Raw genomic sequence first — 18,804 nt, 5'->3', positions numbered from 1 at the left:
CCTTAAGGTTAGAATTATAATAACCAAACTTGCTAGGTTTCAAGTGTCACCAGAAGTGCAATGGTAACTGGCAGTCACTGCAATTGTGGTGCAACAAAGATGAAGGCAATATCCAATGTTGAACACCTAGAATGACAAAAACTGAAATATCAAGGCCTCACACATAGATGCTTTTAATTGTTAGTTTGAGTTTAAGAAAGAGAAGTAGAGTCGGGGAGGAGGGGGGACGGGACAGCTCATTCAGTAAAGTGCTTGCTAGAAGACTTGAGTTCAATCCCCGACTCCACATAAAAAGCTGGGCCTGTTAGCACAAGCTTGTCATCCCTGAACTGAAGAGGCAGAGCCATGTGCACCCCTGGTGCTTACTTGCCAGCCAGCTTAGTATGAAGCCAGTGAGAGACCTTGTCTCAAAAGAAAAACAACAACAACAAAACCACAAAAAAATAAAACAAACAAACAAACAAACAAACAAAAGATTAGTCTCTATTGATGAAGATAGCATGTGCCTCAGCTCCAGGACTGCAAAAATACAAGCTGAATCTTGTCTGAAAGCCTCCACCTCACGGGCTGTTTCAGTACTGGAAGGTGCTATTTAAGTTTCCACTGAGAGGGGGTGTCCTCCCTCCTTCCGTCTAGCCCTAGCTTATCAGGTATCTTCAGGATGGTTGCAATGTCCTTATCTGTGGCCGAGCAAGGCTGCTCCTTCCTCAGGGGAGAGGGGAAGCTCATGAGTTCATGTCAGAAACAATTCCTGTCTCCCTTACGAGGGAAGCCACTTGGATATTGAACTACCATGGGCTATGTCTGAGCAGGGGTTGTAGGTTATATCCAGGCATGGTCCTTGGTTAGATAAACAGTCTCATAGAAGACCCCTGTGTCCTGATATATTTGGACCTTGTGGTGCTCCCTGTCTCCTCTAGGATATACTAATTTCTCCTTCCTTCCTATGATTCCCTATATTCTGCCAAAGTCTTGGTTATGGGTCTCTCCTATTTCTAAATGCCATGTTGTGTTTTATTTTCCTCAAAAAAAAGTTGTGGTTTTTATTTTTATTTATTTTTTATGTTTTTTTAAAAAGAGTTTTATTTTAAATCAATTACAATTTAGTTTACTAGTCAGTTTGATAGAATGATTCATTGATATAAGATAATATATGTTATAGCAAACACATAATGAACACAGTCTCTTTCTCCTCCTTCAGAGTTTTCCTAAGCTCCTGAATATATAATCTAATAAAAAGCATATGCTATATTTTCCTCTTATTAACATGTCTTTTGTTATAAAAATATTGGCCATGACACTCAGGGTGAATGAAGCTTCTACAATAGCTTTTATAATAATAAGCCATTCTTGAAAGACTAAGATTGCATCCAGTGTGTGTGTGCTTGTGTGTGTGCACTGTTTGTATATGTGGGTGCACATACTTGTAGAGGTTGTCTCCCCCAATTTCTCTCCACCTTATTTTTTAAGATTGGCATCTTTCACAGACCTTGAAGCTAATCAGCTAAGCTAGTTAGCCACTTTGCTCTAGGAAACCATCTATCTTTAAACTCCATAACACTGGGAACTACAGATGTAGGCTGCCACACCCAATTTTCACACAGTTGCTGAGGGTTTGAAAGCCTTTGTGCATTCCCATAAAGCATTTTGCCCATTGCGCTAGTTCTCCAATCTCAGCATTCAAAATTTCATGCATGTGTTTCAAGATCAATAATTGATTTACAGCAGCCTTTATTCTGAATGTAGAATTTGCATTCTGAACCGCTATGCTTATTTAGTTGACAGCCTTTTCCCATCATAATACAGCCAATATGATGTTCCAGGAATATTGTTACTGATCTGCTAGAAACGTCAGTGGCTCCTCCAGTATTTACAGTGTAGTGAAACTTAATAATTTCATTTTCTTAGACAAGCTCTAACAACTTCTATCGTACAGTCAATTTGAAAATGCATTCATTCCCTCAACATGCCCTGCTGTTTCCAGTATCACTGAACCTACTCTATAGTGATGGTGTGCACCTTCATCTAGGCTTTAGTCAACAGCAAAGACAATGCTCTCCAGGAATCATTTCACATTCATTCCATGAGAAGTTTTGCAAATTGCATCAGCTCATGCATGCCATTAGTACTTCTACTCATGTATTTTCCTGTCTATTGCTTTCTGCTTGCTACATTTTTAGTACACATTGTGTTTCATTTTTTCCAGCACAGAACATGCATAATGCCAACTTTAACAAATTATTTGTCACAGTTTTCTCTTTTTTCAGCATTCTGTTCTAGAGACAATGTATTCAGGGAGCAGACAATTGTCATAGCCAAATTACTCGCTAGTAATCAATAATATATAATTATCAATGACCAAATTAACCTGGAAACCAAGATACCTGTAAATTTAAAAATACTTTTAAATACCTTACAAAATGCCCTCATATCATTAGATCAACAAATTTAAGATTTTGGAAAGAAAACAAGGATCTGGTATTATCAGATCACGGTGAGAAAAGACAAAGCCCAGGACGTCCACCAGCAACCAGACGAGTTCCTTTACCCTTTAGGGACCCTACTCAGGTCAAGTTGGATCCTTGGCTTCACTGCAGAAACTCGGTACAGTTTGAAGCAGAGTTAATGTTTATTAAAGGGATATTTTGGAAGGAGGTTTAAGCACAAAAGTTAGGAGAGAAAAAACTCTGTAGAGAGATAAGTCACCCAGGACTCAGTGGGTAAATCGCCTACTGCGATTTCTGGACGAAGCTCAGGGATTACTCTCCCAAGTGCTGACACAGGTGAGATATGGGGGCTCACTCCAGAGCCTCACATCCAGTGAGAGGTGGAGTGAATTCTGTGCAGCCCCTAAATGTCCATGATGTCCCCACCAGCTGCCCTGACCAGGGACATCCTCTTGTTGTCTAGTGATGATAAGAGCCATGGGCATTGACCCTGACCCCGGAGGCTGTGTAGCCGCAGATTCAGACATGGCCCTAAGTGGCAACTCAGGTGAGGACCTCACCATAATCTAGGTGGTGGGGTTGACCACTCATAGCAGGCTATTCCTCTGTACCCTCAAATCTCCAGTTCCATCTCTCTTCATACTGCTCAAGCTGCTCAACATCTCTTTCTTGCCCATCTGTCCACCACATGCTCTCACACTGTAGTGACTACTGCTACAAGCCTCTCAGCTAGCGGGCCCCTGGGCACCATACTCCATCCTTGCTGAATGACGTGGAAGCAAGTGGGTGACTGGAGACTTCCCTGTGCTACAGAGGGCAGGTCTGTGGGTGGCATGGTGGTCCAAAGGTCTCAGTTTGTCTTCTTCCTCCCGTGTTGTGCTGCAGGATTTGAATTGATTTTTATGAGTCTTAGGCATAAGACAGCTTTGACCACCATGCCAGGCATCAAGCTAGGATAAAGAAAGGGCTGCCATCTGTTCTTCCCCTAACTGATATAAGAACACCACCACCACCACCAAGGTGTCTCTTTGCCTATTGTCAGGGGCTCAAGCTGTGGAACTTTCAGGAGGTGGAGCTTCCCCATAGGAACTGGGTCACTGTCAGGTCTTACTGTTTTATAACGTAACCACATGTCCCATTGATCTGCTTTCTCTGCTTCTAGCATGTATGTGTTATGAGCAACACCTCATGTTCCTGCCATTATACCTACCCCAACACAATGGACTTCATTGCTTCCTAAACTATAAGCTGAAAGTCATTCTTCCTCCCTTAAGTTGGCTTCTTGCCATGCAATTGGTTTCAGAAAAGAGAAAAATAAAAGGATGGAGGCAATGGTGGTGGTGGTGGCGTGTGCCTCTCTCTGCCTTGATTTTATCTTGCTTGGCATAGGAGCAAAAGAACAGGTTGTATTTCTTTACCTGTCCTGATGGTCATGACTGTAATGGAAAATAACTGATAAAAGAATAAGCCATTTCCTGAGTAGGAATGACACATGAAATGAGAGTTTAGAAATCAAAGACATAAGACACATAGTTTATGTTTAAGTTTGATTGGACAAAATGGGTAAATCCAATATAAGCACGTTGGGCAGAAGGACTAAGGGATTCGTCCAGATTCATAGACTCTCTATGTAGCATTTTTTTCTTCTTGGAGGGGGGTGAAAGTGGAGCTCTGGAGAAAAAAAAAAAAAAAAAAAAAAAGCTACTATTCTAGGTTTTAATGTTCCATTTTCTAGGCTGGTCATGGTTAGAAAAGTGTCCAGACACAAAAGAATTGAAAGATGAGGCATCCTTGCTTCTGTCCTGGGACCCTCCTGTACCCTTTAGTTAGCAGTTTACAGCACCGTGTTCTGGGCCTCAGCTCTGGTACAGAGTTCCTTTAATCTTTGTTTTTTCTACTTCTGAACCATAGTGCTGCATTTCCTTATTTTATTAAGGCAGAGCTTAGCAACTATAAAATCTACATTGTCAACACAGTAAAACAAGTGGGGCACCAGACATTTAGTTTTGGATTATCACATCTAACTAGAGGCACCTCATTAATCTTCCATTTTCTTCTCCAGATTCCAAATCGACACACTTAGGCGATTTAACACTAACTGAAATGATTAATAGGTTTCTCCAGAACTAACCTAATTGCTATGACACTAAAGACAAGAATGTTACAAAAGATAAAGCATTGAGACCAAAACTACCTCCCTTCAAGGTGGCAATCAACCGTTAAAGCAATTCCAGGACTCCTTTGAGCAACAAACAAATGGCTGATGCCAAGAAGGGTTTTGTCTGGCTGGAATCAGCTAGAAGACATTCTCATCAACGAATTCTCATATCCCATTCACTGTTTTCTATCTAATGTGAAGTCTGGGCCTATGAAGATTTTTCAGGAAGAAAATCCTTTAAAAGATTCTAATTTAATTTCCACATTTCACCTCCACATAGCAGGATATTCCCATGTACACTATTAGCCTCAATCTTGCTTAATGCAACAGTAACTTAACATCAAAGGTCTATGTAGGTATGTCTAACAAATAAGAAGGGAAATGGGAAAAGTAAGGCAATAGTCTGAAGGGTCAAAAGTCATACTTATGACGTCTTTATATTTCAAAGAAAACCACCCAGTAAAGTAGCAAGAATATTGTTTCTAGTTTTTGGGGGGTTGGTTTTCTCTCTTAAGGTGACCTCCTCACCATAACCTGTCTGCTAAGTTAAAACCCACCAAAACTACATATTAACATTAATCATCAAATATAAATTTTCTAACTTTTTTGTTTTGTGTTGTTTAAATGTTTATATTCTTATAAAATATGTCTTTTGATCACTTAATTATATTAGTAATTTTCACAACAAATGAGTCTCACAAAGTTATCTTCTATATACAGGTCATTAGTGGGTGAATATAATTTCTTTTGTTTTTCTTATATATCTGTGATATAAACACATATTCTAAGCTTGAAAAATATGGAGATGTTGATATTGTTGGATGCATACATTTTCAATCCCATCATTTTCACGTAATGCACAGGACCTCACGATTACCAACCCAGCAGAGTTTGTCAGTTCAAAGAAAAATATTTTCTCTCCTTTTGTATTTTGAGATCCTAGTATTTTATTAAGCTGTTTAAAAAGACATTTTAGCTTTCTTTAGGTCTTTTACTCAGTGGCATTGCCACCACTGAGTTTTTATTATGTAAATTATTGCAATCTGGTTAGCTCCTTCCGTCTTTTTTCTTAACAAAAGGGGTCTGCAAGTGCTAATCAAAATGTTGCAATTTACATATTAATGAAGTTTTCATAATGACAATTTCTTCATACACTGGGTGAGCTAAAGAGCAACTTTTTACATTTTTTTTTTTTCAAGAATGATACCACCAAACTCTGGTCTTCAGAAGTATCTTTAAAACTTCCCCAATCTAATTGGAATCACATTTATGTACTTTAATGTAATGCCAAAAATCAGATGATGTTGTGATGTTTATGAGGAATTTTTGTGTTCATTTGGGTGGTTATAATTACACAAACTGTTGGGAATCCATTTGGCTGATATGACACTTTGTACAATCCAGGATGAAGCATTTTCAGCAAAGAAAAACATTCCACTTAAAATGAGCAAAGATCAGGACTGTAGTTAAGCTATAGTATCACTGTCCAGCTGTTTGCATAGAATATGAGTGATTTCCTAGTGCTCACAAAAATCCAGAAAAGAAACATTTTATAACTAATACAAGGGCATATGATAGCCAAGATGCTCTCAAGTAAAGGGACCACAAAACATGAAGATGAAATGAGTTAAGTGACCATTTTGATAGCAAGGTACTTTGAATATAGAAATATTTTGTCTCTTCAGAATGTATCACTGAACATCAAGCTGAAAAAACAGCTGAACAATCTGTCAGTAAAATGCTCTCCCCCAGAAAATAAGTTCATAAATAAAAAAGTCATGCTCCAGTATTCCTCATTAGTCAGTGATATTCTTGGAAAACCCAGGCAAGAAAACAACTTGAGTCATATTTTCTTTACTTATCAAAAGGCACAATATTTGTTATAAAAATTATTGTTGCAAATGATAGTACCCTAAAATATAGCATTTCTATGTTAAAGCAGAGACAAATTTGTGAAAATTCTTACTGTATTATCTTATATTTCATGTGAAAAATACCCTATTCCTAACACTAAAAAAGATCGGGGCTTTTTCTAAATCCTTCTAATTTTTTTAAAAGAAATTGATGTGAAAATTAGGAATTGGTTAAATATTCCTAAGAATAGAAATATGATGCTTGATGTGTTTTTTTGTAAAATTATACCATATAAAAAATCATCTAATATCCAGGATCAGCAAAGCTTCCAGAAGAGTAAATAATCATTAATCACTGTTTCTAAAAATTACCTAATGCACCATAAACTTACCTTCAGATCTGAAAAATAAATACAAAGTGGTTATACCTAGGTAGTTGACTTTGCTTAAGTCAACTAAGCTAGATAAATACATCTTTACTGTCATTTGATAAAGAGTAAACTGTTCCTGTTTTGAACTCAGAGAATTAAACCCCAACATGTAAAATGATAAACCAGGTCTTACTTTTTTTTTTTTTTTTCAGGATGAAGAGAACACCCATTCAACTAGATTAGACAACATCCTGCCAAGGGGCATTAGTCCAATCACTGATGTGCCTGAGAGGGCTACTATTCAGACACATGAGACCACTTCTAGCCACATCTGGCCACTTGAGTACGCAAGTTGGCATATGCCTGCTGTAGAAAGCATGAACACCACTGCCCACGCCATTTACCCAGGATTCTTTATTGAAGGGTTATTTCTATTTCCAAAGGAGGATCCTTAAAACAATAGAATTCTCATCTATACCCTTCTAATCACAGAAAGTTTATTTTTCTTCCTGTTCTTCGCTTGAGCAGTTGGTTTCTGAACAGCTTCAATCTGGCCTCAGGCCTTTGAACTGTTGATTGCTCATGTTCAGGTATTGATTTCAGGTTGTGCCAATTCATTGAAATTGTACTTAATTTCAAAGGACCTCCATCACTTGCTGGGGGACCAGTTTGTGTGAAAGCGGACAAATGACTTCCCCCAGGAAACCTGACCTCTCCCAATCATAGGTATATATAGGGCTTCCAATGACAGAGAATAATTGTTCTAATATTTTACTGATTATTGCATGGTTCTCACAATTGTTTCTTTTTCCAAGGGGCAAAAAATATTTTGCTTAATTCTGTTCACTGTTGTTTTTCCTCACCAAGCCTAGAATTAGTCATATAATAAAATGTATCTAGTAGTACTTTTAAAACATTAAACTGAATTGTAGATAACTGATTTAGATACAAATTACTCGTGATCTCTCTTTTATGTCAAATTGTCGTCTAGAGCTAAAGTGTACAACAAACTCATGAATGCACACACACATTCACACATAGCAGTAACTCATCAGACACTCAGATCTTATAGTAAAGATTCCATCGTATTCTAATTCTATCTTCCTAAGCATCAGATTCTGCACTACTTTGATTGATGGCAAGTCTTTTACTACAACTTACTGTGTCTCATCAGTGTCTCTACCTGCGCTGTGATTATCCCAGTATTACCAGATTAGAATGCCAAATATCTATCACTTGTCAACAAAGTATTTTTTTTAAAGAGGCACTTTTGATAAATTTTATCCCTCAACAAAGGGACTTGTCCTTGCAACATATGGTCAGAAACCATTACAGAAAACCACAACTGATCAAAATGTAGAGAACAAGTGAGCATGTGGTACTCAGCCACAACTGAGCACATGTATATATATACATATATATACATATATATATATATACATATATATATATATGTAGCACATATATATATATGTAGCACAGCTCCTGCACCAAAGGCTCAGGGATCGCTGCAGAAGAGACGGTAAGACGGTAAGTGCCAGGTGAAAACAAATGACATCTGCTTTGAAATGACATCTCCTAGAATGTCAGAGAAGCTACATTCATGAATTCTCACCAACATGGCTACCTAAACATGACCTGAATAAGGACTACACAAATGGACATGTTAATGTGAAGGGGAAAAGTTCATGAAGCCTCAACCCTAGACAAAGAGCTACCCACAACCAAGCAATGCTGTGTGGGAGAGCCTTTGACAAGGAAGAACACATCAATTATCCTTCCCATACCAAATGGTTAGCATACATACAAGTAACATTATAGATACTGTGTACATTATATTTATACATTTAGAAATATATACACACATGACAACAAATTTGGAAATGGAGAACATAAATTTGAGAAAGAACAAGGGAGACAGTGCATAGAAGAGCTTGGAGGAAGAAAAGGGAACATAAAAAACAATATAATTATATTTTTATTTAAAAAATAATTTCTTAAAGAAAAATTACAAGCATTTTGGCCTGTGTCATAGCTTTAGTTGTCAACCTGACACAAAGAATTGCCTCCTTTGGATTGGGCAATGGGCATAACTTTAGGGCATTTTCTTGACTGCAAATTGATACCTAAGGGCTGAGCCCACTATGGGCAGCTCTGTTTCTAGGCAAGTGGCCCTGCCTTTTCTAGGAAAGTTAACTGAATATGAGCTGGAAAGCAAGCAGCAAGCCATCTCTCTCTCTGCTTCAGTTCTTGACTCTGAGTTTCTGCTTTGAGTTTCTGCTGTGGTTTCCCTAGGACTGCATTTCATAAACATTCCTCCCCAGATATGTTTTGTCAGTTTTTTAAATCACGACAGCAAAAACAAACCTACAACAGCCTGTTTGCTACCTAATTCAAAACAGTTAGAATATGGTTTAATTCTTCCTTCTTCGTTTTAAGAGAAAAATATAAAAGGTCAGAAAGTAGAATAGTTTACTAATTCTGTTAATTTGTTCCGCAAAGTCACCTTGCACTTACAGATTTTCGCCAACTCAGTGCTTTTATAGATATATTTCAGGTTTTAAGAAGAGAAACAAAAAGCAGTGAGTTCAATTGGGTTTTTGCTGCAGGGAAATAAATCTAAAAATGCATTAAGAGTCTATTAAGCCAATCCTACTGAAAGAAAACCTGAAAAACCTTTTAGTAATAACACCAATGCCAAAGAGTGACCTCATTAATATTTTAGTTGATCTGAGGAGTTAAAAAAAAATGTTCATTTCTCACCCAGCTCAAGGCTCATAGCTGAGACATGATTAACAGACAATGAAGTAAAAACATGGCATTGTATATGTGTATTTACTTCTGTAAGGTTTATTTGACAACAAGAGTCTCTCAAGATGAAGGTGCAGTATTTTCCATTCTGAGTTAAATGAAGATGGTAGCTATGGAGAGTGATTGCACAAAGGGGAAATGCTCTAATGCTAATAGTGAGGTGGACTTGGCAAGACCTGGTTTTTCTGGGTCTCATGTGCTGTTTAGCTTCCCAGATAAGGACATATTTCCCTGGGCCCTGGGGGCCCTGGAGAGATTGATACACTAACCAAGGACCATGCATGGCTAGGACCTAAAACTCCTGCTCAGACGTAGTCCATGGACTCAGTCTCCAAGTAGGTTCCCTAGTAAAGGGTGCAGAGGCTTTCTCTGGCATGAACTCAGTGGCTAGCTCTCTGATCACCTCCCTCTGAGAGGACAGCAGCATTGCCAGACCACAGAGGAAGACAATGGAGCCAGTCTTGATGAGATCTGATAGGCTAGGGTAAGATGGACGGAAAGGAGGACCTCCTCTATCAGTGGACTTGGAGAAGGGAATGGAAGATAAGGGAGGAAGGGTAGGATTGGGAGGACATTAGGGAGGGGACCACAGCCAGGATACAAAGAGAATAAATTGTAATAATAATTATTTTTTAAAAATGACATCCTTCCCTTCCATGCAGAGTGGACACCTCCCCTCTAAGGATCACATGGCCTACGACATAGCAAGGTCAGAGAAAACAGGAGGGGGTGTCAGGAAGACTTTTCTGCTGTCATCTCACATTTGGCAGAACATTATCTCAAACCCCATCAACATTATATTTATATTATAGTATCAACTTTTCCATATTTAAAATAAAATTTATGTAAAGTATTTGATTTAGCAGTTTGACAAATCTAAAAGCAATGGAAAATAATTATTCTATCTTTAAATGGCTTAAAAGATGTTGGTAAGTACATTTTGAATATAAAAACAGATACAAAATTTTAAAATAATTATTTAACAATAACAAACATACCAGAAAGTAAGGAGGAATCAGACACATCTTAACACTATTTCCTTTCCTTTTTTTAATGTGTTTTTTTTAATCTTCTCTTCTTTTATTCTTGATTTCAAATACTCCTTTCTGAAGTTTTCTGCCCTGCAATTTGCTAAGTAAATAATAGAGGGTCTATAATTCTTCTCATTCTTACCTATCTGCACAGGTCTTCCCAGTGTATCTAATAAAATCTGAAGATTTTTAAGGATCTTCAAAGTATTTCATTTTGCAATTATTCTCTTTACATCCTGATAATAATACATAGATACCTATATATGTATACATATAAATATGTATGTATACATAGGTATCTATAATATCCATGCTCCTCAATGAAGGCCTTCCATCCTTCTTTCCTTCCTTTTCTTTTTTTCTTTCCTGCCTGCCTACCTGCCTTCCTTCATTCACGTTCTTTCTCTCTTTTTAAGACTGTGTGTGTGTGTGCACATGCGTGCACGGGTTCATATGTACACGTACATGTGTGTGGGCTTCCTTTTCCAGTAGCTTCTAGCATGTTTTGAAGACAGTGACTCTCACTAGGACCTGGGGCTTGTTGAGGGCGAGTGGGTGGTGCTGGCTGTCCTGAGAGCTCCATAGAGCTGTCTGTCTCTGCCTTCCCAGGACTGAGAATACAGATGCAGCCACTATGTTGGTCTTTTTGTGTGGGCACTTGGTGGTCCATCTCAGGTCCTCATGTCTAACTGGCAAGCACTTAACTGACTGAGGTGTTTCCCAATGCTCCATAGTGCTATTCCATTATAAGAATTTCTCACAGTGGGAGAAGCAGATCATAACTGGACAAGATATGTTTTTTTTTAATGTTTAACAGTTTTTGCACTAATTAAAAAATCCTGAACTTTCAGTTTTGTTCCAAGCAGACTTTTTTCTCTTTGAAGCTAAAAACATAAATTGTTTATATTTGTTCCATAAAGTATTTGAAACATTTACTTTCCTAAACATACACACATCTTTTCATACATGTGCACATGCGATCAGTCTGTTTCTGATGTCAGAAGCAACAGTGTCACATTACTGATCATGTATAAAATCTCCTATTTGATTACTGGTGCCTAAACTACGTAATATTAATGTTTGTAAAATACAACTAAGCTTATCTGATATGAAAGTTTATCATTAAAATCATTAACTGTTTCTTAGAGAAATGATTGGTTCCAAGGGTCATTTTGTTGTCAGCCATAACCAAAACATACACATTTTTCCTTATGTTGCACTGCTTTCAATATGTTGTGATTTTTTTTTTTAATTCTACATTGAAATGGATTTCACACTGTTTTCTTACCATATGGGATACTAAAGCTTTTCATTCTTTGTTTTGCCTTATTGAACAGTCAGGCTCTTTACACTTTGTAAATTCCTATTCTTTCATACTACTTATGCTTTTAAAATAACAATTTTGCATAGAATATTCCCAACACTTCCTTTTACTGAGTGCTCTGATCCCTTGAGTAGAGTTCTGGCACACAGAGACTGGTCTATGCTCATCTGTGTTTAGGCCACTCTTACTAACACTTTGTCTCTACTAAAAAGAGAATAGTTTTCAGATATTTGATCAACACTGGCTGCCGGGACTAAATGTTTGGTCTTCCTAAAAATCCTATGTGGAAAATTTAAACCTCATTTTGACTCTATGAGAGGTCATGGTCTTTGGAGGTAATCAAGTTATGAGATGATTCAGAAACCCTCATGAATGGGACCAGTGTTCATAAATGAGGGATCCTAGAGAGTTCCCTCACACGCTCCCTCTCATTTGAAAACGCCATGAGAGGACAATAGTCGGCAACCCAAAAGAAAGCCTTCACTAGAACCTGACCTCATGGGCACCCAAACCTTAGCCTCCAGCTTCTAAAACTGTGCTATTTATAGTCTTCATAGTCCATGGAATCCCACTACTCTAGCCCAAGCTGTCCACGACCCTGGAAAATGTTGATTAGTATTTGACTATCATTCTAAGTTTAATGATTTAATTCAATTCATTATTAAATAAATTATACTCTGAACAACTGAACATGGAGATATATGTCAATATTTGCTTAAAACAAAACAGGTCAAAATCCTAGCAGCTACAGAAGTCAGTGCCATGGTAATGAAACAAGAATGTCATTTCAATTCTTCAAGTCATTGTGCTACAAAATGTCAAGTATGGATTAAGAACACTCAGTGTCTTAAAGAAACAATCATTAGAAGATTCACCTTTTGCTCATGATTGACTCTTGTGATTACAAAGGCCATGTACAGGTCTAAGAGCTGGAGGACATGAGAATCAATGAGCAAGCAGTTCTGATCTATCCAAAAGCCTGAGACCTAAGAGAGAGGATGAGACAAGTTCCACTCTGAAGCAAGCTGCCTCAGTCTGCAGAAATATTACCCGCTGTTTCATTCAGTCTTTGAGTCCAAAGTTTAAAAAGACTAGTGTTTTAGCTCCAGTGACTAGGCAGGAGAAGGACCCTCCTCTCCAGTCTGTCTATTCTATTCAGGGATTCAGTTGGTTAGATGAGGCCATTCACATCATGAGTGAGAACAGTCTGCCTTACTCAGGCTAAACTTTAAAGTGGTTAAGCTCACGTGGAGTCTTCCTCACTCATATGTACAACATAATATTTGGTGACATCTCATGGTCATTCAAACTGACACATAAAATTAAGTATTACAGTAATTTTAGAAGATAAGGTTGAAGAGAAAACTAATATAAAAGTTGAAAGAATAAACCTTTAAGTTGAACAAAATTATTAATTAGATAATTAGCTACATAAAATCTTGCAGAAGTAACTTCTCCCTCCCTCTCTCTTCTCCTTCTCTCTCTCTCTCTCTCTGTGTGTGTGTGTGTGTAGATGTGTATGTCTGTGTCCCAGCATTTCCTTAAATACTCATTTTATCTCATCAAAAATCATGAGTATCTAAATTTTGACTACATGTCATAAAAATACCACTACCACACTGTGTAATTTGCTCTTTGCTTGAGCTGCTCTGGACATTTTAGTGTGTCACATTCCTTCACAGACAACAATGAAAGATGAACTCAAATGTAGCTAGAGTATAATATATATAACATTGGTATAATGTATATACTATACATTACACACTTTGGAATGTATACACTTTACCCTTGTTCATTCAAATGCTGATTTCTCTCCCCCACTCTCTGGTTTCAATCCGGACATTGCATTGTGATGCTTGTTGTAAGCATCACCTGTCTCAGCTTTGTGTAAACATGCCAAAATAAAGCAACTAGCCACAATGTTGAGCAAGGGAAAGGAAGCAGGAAGAGAGTGAAGAGCCAGAGGACAGGAAGGTGGGAGGCAGAGGAGGAGAGAAGGGCAGAAGAGAGCTGGGAAGGCAGAGGCAGGAGCAGAGGTCTTGGAATGACATGGAGAGATGGACTAGACCTAATATATCACTAAACGCAAATATAATGTGGTAAACCTAAATGTTAGGAAACTATGAGGGCTTGGAGGTTTAAGATGGAGTAACTATTGCCCAGCATTGTGTTCTAGGTTAATTAAATAAATCTTAGTCTCTGTGTGGTGATTTGGTTATATGGATGTTTAGGATTAATAGCAGCATTAACAAAAGATAAACCAATAATAAATATTAATTGTCACCTACAACACTAGAGGAGTCAAGGGCTGCTAACAGAAGACAGTGAATGGCATATACATGGTGAAGTCCAGTCTGCATTCCAGACTAAACACATGAGCACAAATTATGTTTCATGAACTCATTCCACCCACCTTTTCTGTGCAAAACTTGATTTGTAGGCATGTGTGTTTGCTAACTGGGTACCTCTTTGAAGTTCATGAGAATAGAGTCCTTGTCTTTTTGTTCATCATTATATATCACATACTTTGCACAATCCCTGGCAGAGAATAGGAATTCTATAAATATTTTCAGGATGACCAAAAGGATAAAGATGAACTGTGCATTTTCTCAGTATCCTGACTCCTTCTATTGTCTTTCTCAGAACAAATAGACGTAGGCTAGTTTTAGCATACATATTCCTGCCCACCATGATTTGGAACAATAAGGCTAGACTACAGTCGATTTAGAATCTAGGGATGATTACTCTTTGCTTTGTAGGACCCAGGTCAATCTAAGAATCACTGAGATAAATTCAACGTGGGTTGTAATACAAAAAGTAAAGCAATCGCAAGGAACAAACGTGTAAGGAAGGAAGCCCACATTGTGATACTTCATTCATACAACTATTTAACAAAGTCATGGAGAGTGACTTGGCTGGTACCCTGATTGCACCTAGCATGGTGTCACCACTGCTTAGGTTTCCTGTCCAGTGTTAGAAGAGTAAATTAAGTTTAGCATCAATTAACGGGGATTAATTTTTTCTCATTTCCTAATGACAAGTTGGATTTTAATTTTTAATTGTACATATGAACTAGCATGCAGTGAAATATTCAAGAGCAGTTTGCCTTACAACATTTGTGAGATGGGTTATTTTCTTTTGAAAATATAAAAATAATCTGAGATGGAAGGCAAAGTTGACCTAATGTGATGCTAGTAACTAGGTGATCTTATTGTTGGATCACCTAGTTTTTGTCCTCCCTGACTGCTCCCATCTTTAAAGTGAGGTCAGAAAGGCACCTGGTGAGCAAGAATACACATAAGTCGAAGTCCCAAGTGTCAGTCATAAGAAATACTTAATACATACATATACACATGTCTTTAAAAAAAAACAAAAAAACAAACAAACAAAAAAATAGAACATTAGATTCCATTACAGATGGTTGTGAGCCACCAAGTGGTTGCAGGAAATTGGACTAAAAGACCTCAGGAAGAGCAGCCAGTGCTCATGAATACAGAGATCTCTTTAGTTTCCTGACTGTATATTTTCAATTAATGAGATTGTACATGTAGTTTTAAGTTAGAAGATTAGTTTTTTTTAAATATGCAACAGTGGGGAAATGTCAGGACGTAGTGTAATAAAAATTCATGTTTTGTAATTTTAGAGCATATTCTTTTTTTTTTCTTTTTTTTTTTCAATGCAGTTTATTCAGGAACATTGAACAATTCTCGGACCCCGGGGAAAGCCAGCCCACAGCTTAAATAGCCTCTGGGTAGCCAACCCAGGCGTGCCACGGGCATATTCTTTGAAGAAAATAAAATACCCACACTGAAGTAATACAGACACACACATATCACACACATACACATACCTTTTTGAATTCTCTCCATCTTTTCAAGGAATTCGCTTAATGATAGCACTAAGAGCAAAATAGACTAGATTGCAAATCAACTATAATGTGACTGTCAGAGTACAGAGATGATAATATAATACAGATGGAATAAATCACCTTTTCTCTGTCTTTCCTTAGAACACCAGTTAGCCCTCCAATCACCCTTATGAAGATGTCATATTGTTTTCATTTGGGGGCCACTGTTATAAGAAGCCACCCTTTACTCTGTTGTAGCTGAAGTTAGCAGGCAACTGTCTGGAAATATGTTGAAAAGTATTCAGATATCTTCAGAGATAGCAAATAGAAGTAGCTATCCTTATCAAAGCCTCAATCAAGAAGTATTATCTTTCCAGGGATTTATATACCTGGTGTACAAACTAAAACAGTTGTTCCTTGGTAATTAGTTATTTCCCTTCTCATACATCCAACAAGGTGACTTGGTTTCCAGGGTCACCTTTCATTCAAAACCCATCTGGGCTACATGTTTGCTAAGGCTATTAACTCACAGCAAACAAAGACTGTGCTTTGTACGAATGTACAAAGCCTTGAAAGAGCTTTCAGTATGGGGCTGCTACAACTGAGTTACTTACATGCGTATAGATGTCCATCAAAGACCACCCATTTCTCTCCACAGCACAATGCCAAACATTTTAATGGCTGTTAAATCTGAGTAACAAGGACACTGGTAGCAACTATTATGATTTTAATTTATTATTGCACAAAACCATGCTCAGAATAAGATGGGATGATAATGTAGTTCTGAGACTGATAGATTGTAAAATGAGATGACTTAAATAGAAAAAAATAATATGGACATGAGGCAGATGCTACAAAGAAACATTTTGCTCCTGAGTTTACACATGATCCTATGTATTTTGCATTTACAAGTACATATAAAACATGAACTCCCTCACATTTCTATAATCATAAACACAAATCTCTTTCCTTCTTGTTCTCTCACTATTGTTATGGTGGGGAGTGCTTGCCACAGACATCGTTCTCTACATACGCACCAGCTCTCATCTCCCCAAGCTTTTGCTCGTTTGCCATCCCATCCTTAAGGAACACCCTGTGTAAGCCATAGCTCGTTAATATCATTTTTATGTAACTTACTGAGTTTTCCATTATTTTGTTCAAGTGTCTGTATTTTCTCCCCATCCGAAATCAAGTGCCCTGATGGCAGGCAGGAACTTGCTTAGTCTGCACTCTACCTTCTTACACAGACTGCCTGCCTGTCTCACTGCGGGTGATTATTCTTATGAATGATAATAAGAGACATTCACTATCCTTAAAAGGAGTACACGTTGGTTTACTAGCAAATTCTAAGGTTGTTGTCAACATGAAATTACAAGTGACAAACATTTGAAGTGATATTATATCAGCACTGTCTATTATTAGCTATCTAGTAATGTCTGGAAGAAATAATGAAATAGATTTTACAAAGCTGGATATAAGCCAACATTCTGGGAATTAGTTTTAAAGCAATAAAACTTAGAATCTATTATTGCATGCCTATGCCCTTGCTATGCCTCAATAGGTTGGGTCAATGGGTATCTCATTTTTTTTCTCAAGTCATAATATAAGCAACGTTGCAGGTAGAGTCATGACAAAAAATGAGATCAGCGTTGTGGCTTGATTAGATAGTAAAACTTCCACGAGGACTGTGATACAAAATAGACCTTTAAAAAAAACAACAAAAATTAGAACCAATTTGATAGATCTAAGGCCTAGCATGGAAGAAGCAGATAAAAGACACTGTTTTCCTGCTTGCTGGAAGCTCAGAGGCAGGTATGCCTGATGTTTAAATTAATAATCAAAAACTCAGTGTGATGAGACAACCTTAGGAGAAATTCATGTAGGAGTTGTGTAGAATTGCAGAGGAGAAAGCAATTAATTTATCCTCAAAGGTCTGGAAAGGTGCTATTTGCAAATGCAGAAAAGTGAACACATTTTTGAGACAAGCTGGAGTGACTATTTCTTATATACATTGTTTATATATTTTTATATAAACAATAAATATATATGGCTGAAAATGCCAGGAGTCCAGACCATATAGTGTTAGAAGAAGAAGTCGTTGACAAGGGTAGAAAATAGGATAAAAACAGAAGGTGGGTAATAGTTTCTAAATTTTCCTTTTTATTTGACTCAATCAAGAATGTTATAGGGAAAGAAAACGGAACACACAAAATACAAGAAAACTCTAGCAACTGAGAAAGAGATTTAAGAACTGACAAAGTCAAGAGGTATTGGAATTTTAGTGCAGTTTTCAAAAATGATCCCCATGCCAAATCAACATAAGAATTGGAAAGCCTAAAACTGGAGCCACCGTAAGGGTATGTCCACATTCATGGACTCTGTGACGCCACTACAGAAATTCCACTTTTCTTCACTTCTTAAAACTTTCTTCATGTTTACGGCAGGGAGGGGGGCTGTGTTCATCCGACGGGTGCACATGGAGAGCAGACGCTGACATCCAGAGGTCTTCCCTCAATGGCGTCTCTGCCTGGCTCGTTTTGTTTCATTGTTTCCCCTTTTGCAGTACTGGGGACTTAACCCAAGCCTTCTGCAGGGTAGACAACTCTAACACTGAGTTACATCACCCTACCTACCACTTTATTTTTGGGAGATGGGGTCTTTCAGAGAACTGAAGTTTGTCACTTTGGTTAGACTTGCTCACCAGCAAGCCCCTGGGATTTCTCTGTCTCCGCCTGTCCCGCTGGGAGCAGCTGCAGGTGTGCTGTGTGCCCAGCTTTCGCATGGGTCCCAGCGTCCCAAAGTCAGATTCTCAGGCAAACACGTTACCCGCTGAGCCATCTCTCCAACCTTACTTTCCCTTCTAAGCGTAACAGAAGAAAACACGCGATGTTGGAATAGAATAGAATACTAGGAGAGCAATCGTCACACCTCCTCACCTACTGCTCAGCAAAATGGATGTCCC

At 37.9% G+C, this 18,804-nt stretch overlaps 1 non-coding gene and 1 pseudogene across 1 annotated transcript; one reads left to right on the top strand and one right to left on the bottom strand.

Annotated features, from left to right (window-relative positions):
- Positions 1–18,804, top strand: part of LOC110556205 (wee1-like protein kinase 2) — a 52,295-nt pseudogene that overhangs the window by 8,257 nt on the left and 25,234 nt on the right.
- LOC132648827 (small nucleolar RNA SNORA48) lies at positions 3,348–3,494 on the bottom strand. Its single transcript, XR_009587230.1, has one exon. It is a non-coding gene; the product is annotated as a small nucleolar RNA SNORA48 (small nucleolar RNA).

Source organism: Meriones unguiculatus, chromosome 17 (assembly GCF_030254825.1).
Source record: "Meriones unguiculatus strain TT.TT164.6M chromosome 17, Bangor_MerUng_6.1, whole genome shotgun sequence".
NCBI classification, from domain to species: Eukaryota; Metazoa; Chordata; class Mammalia; order Rodentia; family Muridae; genus Meriones; species Meriones unguiculatus.
This window is presented reverse-complemented; position numbering and strand designations above follow the sequence as displayed.